This window comes from Cygnus atratus, chromosome Z (genome assembly GCF_013377495.2).
Source record: "Cygnus atratus isolate AKBS03 ecotype Queensland, Australia chromosome Z, CAtr_DNAZoo_HiC_assembly, whole genome shotgun sequence".
NCBI lineage: Eukaryota > Metazoa > Chordata > Aves > Anseriformes > Anatidae > Cygnus > Cygnus atratus.
In genome coordinates, this window is record NC_066396.1 from 21845379 (window position 1) to 21857942 (window position 12564).

Consider the following 12564-nt stretch of genomic DNA (forward strand, 5'->3'; position numbering starts at 1 on the left):
CTGCTGTTCTTGTTTTGTTTTGTTTGTTTGTGTTTTTTTTTGTTGTTGTTTTGTTTTGTTTGTTTGTTTGTTTTTTCTGATTGTCTTTAAATGGAAAACCGAACCACAGACTTTCTGAGGTTGCTTAGAAGTCAACTCTTACCCTCTATATTAAGCTGTCCTGGTTTCAGGTAGGACAGAGTTAATTTTCCTCCTAGTAGCTGGCAGGGTGCTATGTTTTGGATTAGGATGAGAAGAGCGCTGATAACATGCTGATGTTTTAATTGTTGTAGAGCAATGCTTACACCAAGCCAAGGACTTTTCAGCTTCTCGCTCTGTCCTGCTAGCGAGCAGGCTGGGGGTGCAGCAGGAGCTGGGAGGGGACAGACCCAGGACAGCTGACCCAAACTGGCCAAAGGGGTATTCCATACCATCTGACGTCATGCTGAACAATATATAGGGGTGGCTAGCCGGGGTGGGGGGGCCGGCTGCTCGGGGATAGGCTGGGCATCGGTCAACGGGTGGTGAGCAATTGCATTGTGCATCACTTTGTACACATTATTACTATTATTATTATTATTATTATTATTATTGTTATTATTTTCCCTGTCTTAATAAACTGTCCTTATCTCAACTCACAGGCTTCACTTTCCCGTTTCTCTCCCCCATCCCGGAGAGGGAGGGGGGAGGGTGAGCGAACGGCTGTGTGGTGTTTGGCTGCCAGCCGGGCTAAACCACAACATAAGCACATGCAGATTTGCAAGAAGTTCCAGTCACTGTAATTTCCCTGCTCAGTGAATGGAGTCTGGGAGTAACCCAGCACATCCTGTCATGTTCTTGCATTTTTTTTATGTGTTAAGTTCCTGTTGGCTGCTTTAAGGTGGAATCAGGTTTAGGGAATACATTGTTAGCAATATTAAGCCAGTTAAGTTCACATAACCACCCAGTCTCGACATTGCATTAAAACAGTTGTTTTTAAACCAGTTTTTTTTCTCAACAAGGAAGAAATAAATCACCAGGGAGGTACTGTGCACAAGTGGGGCACAAGCAACTTTCCATATTGCATTTATCAATTTTATATCCATCTGCATTAGCCTAGTGCAACATAAAGGTACCATAGAGAAAATATACCATCTGGTAAAGAAAAACATGTGTCCGTTGCTTGATATCATGCAGAATCTATAGGGAGCTAGAATATACTACAGCTTGATAAACATCTCAGTCCCATGGGCACCCAGGAAACCTGAGCATCCATTCAGGACGAAGAGCTTCTCCTCAGCCACCTAGAGCAGACCTCTCATCACAAATGTTCTCCACCTTATATTGCTGTGTATGCTGGCTTTTGGGTTTGCTTGTCTCAGCACACGTTCTTTTCATGCCTCATATCCCACAATTCCTCTTCTTGCTGCAGAGCAACATACTCTCTGCAAAGATAATCTCAAAGGGCTCTTTTCTGTACCTTATGAGAAGAACAGTGTTGGATGGTTTGGCTTGCAATGTAGGACCAGCAATGTGGAAGGCTGATTTTGAAGAAGAGGCAATTATTTCAGATGGATCTGGCCACGACTTTCTTACAGGAAAAGCATGAGAGCATGATGATTATTAAACGCAATGATTCTGTCAAACTGAGTAGAATTAGTCCACACTTAGTAATACAGGAAAAAAAAAAAAAAAAAAACTTACTTATTTCCTGAACCCTTTTAAAGAGCATTGATCATTGAGAACTGGGAGAGCTTTATCAGGGCTACACATCTCTTTTGAAAGTGACATTTATACTAAGTGGGTTCCTACACATGAGATTTTCAGTTTTACTTTCATCTGAAATGTCTGAATCAGTCTGTTTCTGCCTTTGCTATCGGTAAGTTAACAGGGAGAAAATATTTTTGCTCTTCTTAAAGCTCTTTTTCTTGGGGTGGAGAAGAGAGAGGCTGCAAGCGAAGGCACTGATTGCTAAGGGAGATGTACCTTTGAGTACCCAGACACAATGACACCTTTCTTTGGAACTGTCCTGTGGTAGCAGGTTCAGCATGAAAAAAAGTAAGGTTAAATGCTGTCAAGTTCATGTGTACATGCCGTTTGCATATCTTCTAATGACATAGTTTCTTGTAACTGATCCTGCCTTTCCTAGTAAGGCAAGAACTGGCAGCTTCTAGCTGAGTGACTGAGCTTTGTGGCAATGTTCTTGGCAAGATGCAAAGGGCTGTAATATGTGTTCTTCTGCATGTTCTCACGGCACACTCATTGCTCTGAACTATCAAGGCTCAAGGGAATGAAGTATGCAAAATCCTTCAGAGATTATTCATTATTCCCCAGCTCACTTTTTACAGTAATCTTAGTTTAAAACAACTTTAAAATAGAAACACTTCATGAAAAAATTATGCCTGGAAGAGAAGGCTGAAGAGGGAAAATACTTGCAAAGGCTGGATCTACGTGGTTGTCTGTCTGCTGGAAGTCAGCATGATCCACAGTGCCTTGTCATGCAAAGAAGTCTCACAGACCTCTTGGAAAGGATACTTTCCTATCAAATCTAAGGAGTCTTTGACATTTCTGGGATTTGCACTTCCCTTAGCATCTTTTTGCATCTTTCCACCTAAATCTCTATGCCTTTGAGATTCTTGTATTACTTTTATGGAGGGTGTATTGGCATGTCTCAGATGATAAAAGAAATACACTGTGTGTGAGAATTCCTGCCTTCAGTGGAAAGTTCATCTCATAACTTAGAAATGAAATAAGAAATTGAGATGTGGAGTAGCAAATCACAGAGTGACAAAATTCAGGAATTATTTTTCAGAAGAAGACAATATAAGTATATTAGTTTCATTTGAGCTGGGGATCTAAAATTTGTTTTAAAATAAGGTTCATCTCATTCAATGTTGTGACAGCTTTTATCTCAGTAATGTAGGCAGCCAACACTTTTATGATTATTTAACATCTATAAAAAATCACTGTGAAGTCTGATCTCTTCACCATGTACAGGAGGTCTGTTGGAGAAATTTCAGTAGGAATGGGACTTTTTCTAGACACAAGAAATCATCTCTGAATGTAAAAATAAACACAAGCAACAGAAAGAGAAAAGGCAATACAACTAGTTCAAAAAAATCAGTCATTACCTCCTTCATTGCCTTCCTTCCTTCCTGATCCCATCACAGCCTTCCATTAACTGTGTAGGACAACTAGCTGGCAAGTCTAAGTTTGGCAGTAACATCTGGAACATCAAATACAAAGGTGAAATAGAAACACTTGCAAATAACGTATTTTCTGTTTTCTTGGAAAGCAAAATGTTTGTAACCAACTTTTTGGTGGTTTTGGTTTTGGTTTGGTTTGGTTTGGTTTTTCAGATTTAGCTTTCTTTTTCAGTTGCATATTTTGATCAAGTATGTCTCAAACTGGAAATTAATTAGTCAGTGTCTAGAAAGTATATAAGCAGAACCAGTCAAGTACATCTGCATAATGATTAAACAGTATCTTAAGTCTTTGTAGCCAGAGGCAGGATTTAGAAAAGCAATGTCAAGAATTTGCAGATGAGAGTCTGCCAGGCAGTTGGCCTGGGAGGAGAAGAGCCCAGAGGGAACATCGCAGTCTTGTATTTGACTGAGCAAGCACCTGACTCAAAAGCCAGTAGGAAACAGTACCAACGTAACTTTGCAAAAGACAGAACAGCAGTCTGGCAGTGGTGATTTTGTTCTGTACTCTTTGGTATGGAGCTCTCGGAAGAGCCACTATCAGGAAAAGAATCTCCTAAATTATGTTGATTATATCAGGACAGGAATGAATGAAAGCCTGTGACGATATCAGGGAAAATGCCAAACAATATGGAAAATATATTTTATTCATTTGGGGGGATTTTTCAGACTTTGTCAAAGTCATTGTAGGTTGCCCTATTCATGCCACTGATCAAAACTGCATCAAAACAATTCCTGCTCCCGATTAGCCTAACTGCAAAGGAGATTTGAGCACAAATATTTCACAGAGTAGGGAACATGTTGTTTGCTGGTCAGAACATATGTTTGGTCATTTTTAAAGAGCATTTTAAAAATATTAATGTTGTTCTGAATTTTTAAACGCAATATACTAGGGATTTAGTACTGAAGACTCGAAATGTAAGCAAGTAGTGTTTGTGTTGCATGTTAATTTGGACTGGCTGAGTAAAAGAACACAGCTAGTAATTTAAAATATATTCACAAAATCAAATCAAAATAGTATTAGTAAACCGAATCTTTCTGAAGCCCATGGGTTTCTGTGAGTATGACTTAAAAACTGGGCATAACTTGTGAAGAATAATATTAATTCTGTAAAATACTTTCATTTGTGCTGGCCAAATTCTAGAAATGACATAGTGGTCTCTCCAACACATATATAGTTAAGTAATCTATGGGAAAACTCTTTTCTTTTTCAGTATACATAAAGGTCATTGATTCACTGAGCATTGACATATGCAGTGCTGTGGCTAAGGGGCAGATCTGCCCCCTGTACAGGTTCCTCTCATCTCAGTAGCTTTCCAAACACCATCCAATCTTCTAATCTTTGCTCATGTGAGCAAAATGCAAAAAATAAAATAAAACTAGGTTTAACTCAGGCAACCAGAAAAACAACAGCATATTTGAAAAGTGGTGCATTCCCTAAGAAATCACACTCACACGTCCATCACTGCTTATATGGAGCGTTTCCCAACAGCTGATCACTGTGGTTGATAACCTGAAACCTTAGCCTATCCCTGGAGCTGTTTACCACTGCCAGGCAGAATCATGTGGTGCAATTTGAAGCATTGAAGCTTGATTGCAAATCAGTGTCAGACATTAAGTTTTTTTATTTTATTTTACTTTTGCTTCTCAGAGCACGATGGGAGATAAAGAGAATGATTTACATTACCATCTTAAACATTTACAAAAAATAGATAAAAGTAACAGAAAACTGACTAGATAGAGACAAATAAAACTAATAGCTCTGTATATCTAATCCCAGACTCCATGCTGCCACAATAAATAGTTCATTAAAAAGTATTTCTATATCCCTTGTGTACTTTTTGTGACAAAAGGGTATTTTATTCAAGTGAGTGAGCACAGAGGGGAGCACTTGAGGAATTTCTTTTTTGTTCTGATTATTTTGCTTATAAAGATTTTGTCAAATTAATTCCTACTGATGAGGTGGAAATAAAGTTAATGCAAGCATGGCAGAAGTGCTCACAGACTGGGACTGTGTCCTGCTCTGTACTCAGGCAAAATTCCAACTGGCTTCGTTACTTTAAAAATCTTTACTTGTGTTCAGCATTTGGCCTGAATGTATTAGTTTTCACTGAAAAATGTAGACACAGTATGTCTGTTGTTATTTTCTATTTTCTGCTAAATCTAATTGACTTTAAACTGGGAGAAAACACAAAGTCTAATGCCCAACAGTGGATAACAGGGAATGTCCTTATACCCAGTGAACAATATGGAGCCAAGGAAATAAAGAATTCAGCCTTATTGGTACTTCACATGCTAATTCCTTCTACGGTCTTAATATTTTGCTTTGGTTATCTAACTTTGAACCCCATTTTCTGTAGCAGAGAGATGATAAAATTACTTACGCTTATAAATGACTTTGAGTACTATAATGAAAAACACTAAAGAAATACTACATGTTCTTCTGGTTTAGTTTGATACGTTTGAGTGAGTCACTACCTATTCAAAACCTCAGGATATCTGTAGTGCAGTGATTGACAGAGCATCACAGGGGACATTTACAATAGGGAATAGTCACCATCTAACAAAGCGTCTTATCTTCTTTCCACTGAAGCCAGTGGGAGTTTAACCTGTAATTTCAGAGGAAGTATGTCCATTCCCATAATATCCTTTGAAACCCCCTTCTCCCAGAAGAGAAGACAAGTAGGATCCAAAACTGGGATGCTCTTAGAACAAAATTCAGTTTGGGAGCAGTATCATTGCTGGAGACTTGCTTTGTTCTTTTGCTGCTAAAAAACACGATCCCTTAGGCTTGACATTTCAGTCTCACTCATTTATATGTGCACTAACATGGTCTTATCACATATTTCTAACAGAACTCTTCATAGAAATATGTGGGAGACATGCAGTTTGAAAGAGCTATTATTTTCTAGTATCTGAGCTATATACTCTGTAACTAGTTCCTGTTCTCAGACTGCTGTTCACTTTGCTTCCATAAAGCCAGACTCATGTTGTTTCCAGGGGGAAATACTGAGTGGGACCCTGAACAGACAAACTATACGATTGTATCTCAGAACTAGAAAGTATTTCTGCAGGTTCACTCCCTATTTCTTTGCCCTGATGACATATGCAGTTCAGCTCTGCTGGAGCAGCTGAAAGAAGTTCTAAAGGGTGCAGCAAAAGGATACAGAAGACACCCTTTCTCTGTGTAGATGACCATGACAAATGCTTCTAGCAGAAGTCATCTTAGACATCTTCATTGCAAAATTAAAATTTAAAATTAAAATTAAGTCTGAGTGAGCTTTTCCTTCTGGTTTATCATCACCTACAGTTACAGTGGTGGTAACTTTTGTCTATTTATTTATTTATTTTGGATTAAATCCTGTGAAGAAGCAGAAGTTAAAGATCCATGAAAGTCCAGAAAGAAATTTTGGTTCTCATGCTATAAAAACCTTAAGGCAAGAGACTTACAAAGAGGGAGGATGTAGAAAAGCAGACAGGTAGGACCAAGTAGGTTTTGGGGGGTTGTGAAACACGTCAAGTTCCAGTATGATTTTTGACTCCATAAAACGTACCTCACACAGAAAGGAATGAATATGAAGTACAATTGAACCATAATTTTACAAGCTTATTTAGTTTTGATTTGCTGTTTTCTTTTTTTTTCATTTTTGTTTGTTTGTTTTCTTTTGTGGAATACACCAAACCCACCTCTGTCTAAGCAGCAAGTGACAATGTGAACACAAACAATATGACATACCAGTAAGCAAAGCCAGTTACATCACTGTGACTAGTAAAAAATAAAAAATAAATAAAGAAGAGGCAGAGGCACTGGGATCAAAGGGATGCTCTGGACACATGGATATGTCAGGATGTTGACACTTATCTTCATTTCATCGCTGTTTTTATGCCCTAAAGATCTCTATTATTTCTGTATCACCTAAGTGTCAGGCTAGTAATAAACCTTCTTTTAAAAAGGTGATATAAATTAGATGTGTTTAGTAAGTCATAAACACCACCAGCAAGATGATCAGAAACCAGGAAAGAAAATTTAACTCTGCCAGCAATCAAGAAAAAAATGGATGCTACAGAGGAAAGCCTGAATCAGTTGTAAAGTGCTTCCAAGCTTGGCAGAATTCAGAACAGAAATTAAGTCTGGCTTTGTAATTGAATCAGGCGTTTGGATGCACTAACCTCCTTATTAAAATGATGAAACACACCAGAGGCACCACTTGCCTCACAGATCCGTTCAGAGTGATCTGATCTGATTTATCTAAATGCAGTTATTTCTCTATATTTTTTTTTATTTTTTTTAGTTTTTTTTTTCATGCAGAGCACTTGGTTTGCAGTTACAGTGTGTGTGCAGCAATAACATAGTGCCCTTCCCTGTGAGCACATCAATCCAACACCAGGAAGATGAGCAGCAGAGACCAACTGAAATACCTGGCCAGCCCAAAAAGGGTGCACCTGGATCTGCCTGCATTACCTGTGTGGAGATTTCCAGGTCTTGCCCATGCTTCCTTGTTCCAATGTTTATCCTGAGATGTTTAACACCTTTGTGCATGTTCCTGGCACTCACACTTCATCCTCAAACAATGGCACCAAGTCACTTCAGGTGGCTTTGCTAAAGCAACTCCTGCTCAACACAAACAAACCTGTGTCCAAAGAAACAAGCACTACTGGACAAGCATGCTGTACCTGCAGCACAGTAGTTGCCCTGAGAAGGAACAGATAACAAGAGATCCTGTATTTTCCTGTTTTTTGTTTGTTTGTTTGTTTGTTTGTTTTTTCCTAAAGCATCCTAACTCCACATTTCCTAGATAGTGGAGAACTGAACAGAACTAATTAATTTCTCATCAAGAAATATGCACGCTGTTCTTGAAAGGCTGAATGTTTCACAGGCATAGAGTGGAACTGAGTCACTGGGCTACCCACTGCCCCTGCCCAGTGCCCAGAGCAGCCTGAAGCCAACAAGACTACAAGTAAACCTCAACTTTTTCTTTTCCCCATACCTTTTCATACAAGATAAAGTGAAATGGTGACTGCAGCATCCAAAAAGGAGAATATAGTCTAAATTTTCATTTGTAGGTCATCATTTTGAGATCTCCAGTTTGAACTCTCAAACTGAATTATGCTCATTTACCTTTGGATGGTATTTCAGCTGTTATGTACTCAGATGCAAGCATGAATTTTTAACAAAATTTTTTTCCCTTTGATTTAAAGAAAGAATCTGAGAAAGTGGATCACTATGTTCTGTCCATCTCAATGGTGCTCCAGTAGTCGGGAATAAATATACTGATAAATTTCATCTTCCCAAAGCAGATATAGCTGTACACTTCTACAAAAAAACTTTTCATGAAAAAAAAAATTGGAAGCTGGGAGAGTTAGGCCAAACAGTTTCACTTCCTGTAAACTGACATTTTCAGTATAAAAAGCTGCTCTACAATTTTCTAGTGAGAAGAAACACTGGGAGGAAACCCTTTTGTTAAAACAAACAATTTCAGTTTGTTTGTTTGTTTGTTTTCTTTCAGCTCATGCATGTATGACATGAGATTTTCTTTTTTCTTTTTAGGTTTTGGAGATGACAATTTTTATGTGAAATGTTATCATACTTTAAGGCACAGCCTTGACATGGAGAGTAAAATGTGGGGTGTTGGAAAGGATGCTTCATGCTGAGAGGAAGGGAAGTATGGAAATTCAGGTCCACTTGGAAACCTTCAGCTTCTGTTTGGCCAACTCTGCTGTGGGGCACTGGCTTAGTTTTCCTCACATCTCCAGAGGCTGCAGTAAAAAAAAATGCATCCTAGCACTGAGGAGACCTCGCTTCATTATGTTTGCTTTAGCTCCCCTCTAAATAAACGAGGTTAAGTTTTAAGTGATGTGAAGTTCTATCACCTCAAAAAGTGTTCTGAGTCTGCAAATTGCCCTGTTTGCAGTGAAACCAGGTGATAAGGACCAGTCAGCATGGGTTTATGAAAGTCAGGTCTTGCTTGATGAACCTGATCTCCTTCTATGACAAAGTGACACGCTTAGTGGATGAGGGAAAGGCTGTGGATGTGGTCTACCTTGATTTCAGTAAGGCTTTTGACACCGTTTCCCAGAGCATTCTCCTGAAGAAACTGGCTGCTCTTGGCTTGGACTGGCATACACTTCGTTGCATTAAAAACTGGCTGGATAGCCAGGCCCAAAGAGTTGTGGTGAATGGAGTTAAATCCACCTGGAGGCCAGTCACTAGTGGAGTTCCCCCTAGGGCTCGGTACTAGGGCCAGTTCTCTTTAATATCTTTATTGATGATCTGGATGAGGGGATTGAGTGCACCCTCAGTAAGTTTGCAGATGACACCAAGTTAGGTGCGTGTGTCAATCTGCTCGAGGGTAGGAAGGCTCTGCAGGAGGATCTGGATAGGCTGGACTGATGGGCTGAGGCCAACTGGATGAAGTTCAACAAGGCCAAGTGCCAGGTCCTGCACCTGGGGCACAACAACCCCAAGCAGCGCTACAGGCTGGGAGATAAGTGGTTGGAAAGCTGCCTGGCAGAGAAGGACCTGGGAGTACTGGTTGATAGTCAGCTGAATATGAGCCAGCAGTGTGCTCACGTGACCAAAAAGGCCAACAGCATCCTGGCTTGTATAAGAAGCAGCGTGGCCAGCAGGTCTAGGGAAGTGATTGTCCCCCTGTACTCGGCTCTGGTGAGGCCGCACCTCAAGTACTGTGTTCAGTTTTGGGCCCCTCACTACAAGAAGGACGTCGAGGCCCTGAAGCATGTCCAGAGAAGGGCAACAAAGCTCTGGTGAGGGGTCTGGAGAACAAGTCTTACGAGGAGCGGCTGAGGGAGCTGGGCTTGTTCAGCCTGGAGAAGAGGAGGCTCAGGGGTGACATTATCACTCTCTATAGGTACCTTAGAGGGGGCTGTAGAGAGGTGGCGATTGGTCTGCTCTCCCATGTGCCCAATGAAAGGATGAGGGGGAATGGACTAAAGTTGTGCCAGGGGAGGTTTAGGTTGGATATTAGGAAGAACTTCTTTACCAAAAGGGTTGTTAGGCATTGGAATGGGCTGCCCAGGGAAGTGGTTGAGTCACCATCCCTGGAGGTCTTTAAGAGACGTTTAGATGTAGAGCTTAGTGATATGGTTTAGTGGAGGACTTGTTAGTGTTAGGTCAGAGGTTGGACTGGGTGATCTTGGAGGTCTCTGTGTGAAATTCCCCTTGTTAATGCATGTGTGGATGCCCACTTGTAAAGGCACATATTCTGTGGATGGCAGAAGAAAGAGAACACTCAGTGTAGCTGATTACCAACAACACTTTGCACACCAGAGTTTGCTTTCACCTGTTGTTTCTGTTGCATGAAGTAGCAAGAGTGACAGACCCAGATAAAGCCTTTTTTGTACCACTTTCACTTCTTGCATGATATGCCTCGTATCTTGAAGAAAGAAATTATATTTTGGCTTGAAGAGATCATATTTTGGCTGATTTGGAGATGCTCTAATCAGTGTCCTAGCCAGATGTCCCTGAGTGAAAGCACTTGCAGTAAACAGATAGAATTAGGTCTTTTATATTACAATAATTGGAAAATAGGGGTCCAACACCAAGCCTTTCTAGAGGAGAAATGTACAGAAAGCCTAAAACATGTATTTAAAGGATCTAAGTTGTGCAGCTTGTGGATAGCCACAGTAAAAACTCAGGGAAGAATTTATTCATACAGGAAGACTGACAAAAAATTCAAGCTTTAGGCAACTGCCTAAATATACTCAGTTATATCAGAGAGCTAAAAAGAGCTATCATCTACTCATAAAATGAAAATATCATCAGACCAATGACACTATATGTCACTGTTCTTATATAAATATAAGCAAGATGGATTGAATGTAACAATATCAATACTGATGCTACCACAATAATTTATCAGATTCTTTCTATTTTAATTTTTTAGTTCTTCTAATGTCCCATAACTTAGGTTACAAAAGAAATGGCAATGTAGTTTTGAAATACTTCTTTTCTTACTTTAAGTTTCAGTATCAAATCAGTATCTAAACCAGGTGAGACCCAAAGACCAGTGAATATGTCTGAAATTAAAAAAAAATCATTCAAACAACTTCATGACCTGCAACCAGATTTGCAAAGATAAACTAAATACCTTGCCACTGATGTAAAGTCTACACTATGATCAGAAGTTACTCATCCAGAGCATAATGGCATTCACAAAATTACCTATGTTGTATGTGAAACAGAACTTGATGAACAGATGAATACAACTCTGTTCTCAAATTATGAAACAAATAGTTTCCTGGCATTTTACATCATCTCTGACAATTGTCTGCGGGCAAATAAATACCAACTACAGTTGAATGACTGGTACAACAGAGTTGGATGTAATGTTTACCACCTTACCTAAACCCCCAAATCTTGATCTTTCTGCATCAGTATAGAAAGCAAAGTGTGATGACTGTTATCTTGCTGACAATTTTAACTCTAGTAAGTTTATAAGATTCAAAGTTAGCTTTAAACATATAATAGTTTAAGCACCTATAAGCAGACTCAACAAAATACAGTCTCCCAGCTTGACAGCTGCCTTCTCCTGGAGATGCCTGAACTCCATAGGCTCCCTAATGTTCAGTCTGAAAGTGCCCTGAGCACCCTCAGTTATGACTTCTGGGCACATACAGAACTGCTCCAACTCAGAAACTTTATGCCTCTCATCTGTGTAAGCCTTCCTGGTATCCAGAAACTATTCAGAGACTCACCAAAGGCTCTTGAGAGGCAGCCTATCTATTTACAGCACCTAAACAGAAAACTGCAGCACAGACCTTAGTTACAGCCAGGAAGCAGACTCACTTCCATGTGCCCTTCCATTTGAAACATCAAGTGGAGATCCCAGTAGGTCTTTTAAACAATAATGAAGTAGTTAAATGTTCACAGGTTATTTGGGAGGATTGTGTTTTAGGGTCCTCTGGGTTCAATACAAACAAAAGGAGGTTTTGTATAAGCCATGAAACTTTCTGCCTCAGGGTAATTGCGGATAAGAAGAGATTTCACGTGTAAAAATTATGCAGTCGCCATCCCATACCATGTAATTATTTTCTATATACACCATATGAATTTGTTCTCTTTACATGCATAGAAATGAAACAGTGAACTTTGCTCTCTGAGACTAGATAGAAGCTGAATATCTTTGGAGACATCAAATATCTGGAACATATGATGAGTGAAATGTCTTGCTGGTTCTGCAGGACACTCTGAAACCCTGGTGTTACAGAATGGTCTTTTAACATAAACCAAAGTAACCCTGAAATCAGAACCATTTCACATTTTTCCAGACAGGAGAGCTCTCTGCCTTAAGGTCTCTCATTAACACCTTCCTCCCAGTGATGAGACGCAGGCTAGGAGTCACAGGCCTATGTCTATTTTAGGTGAAGATTGCAATTATTTTAC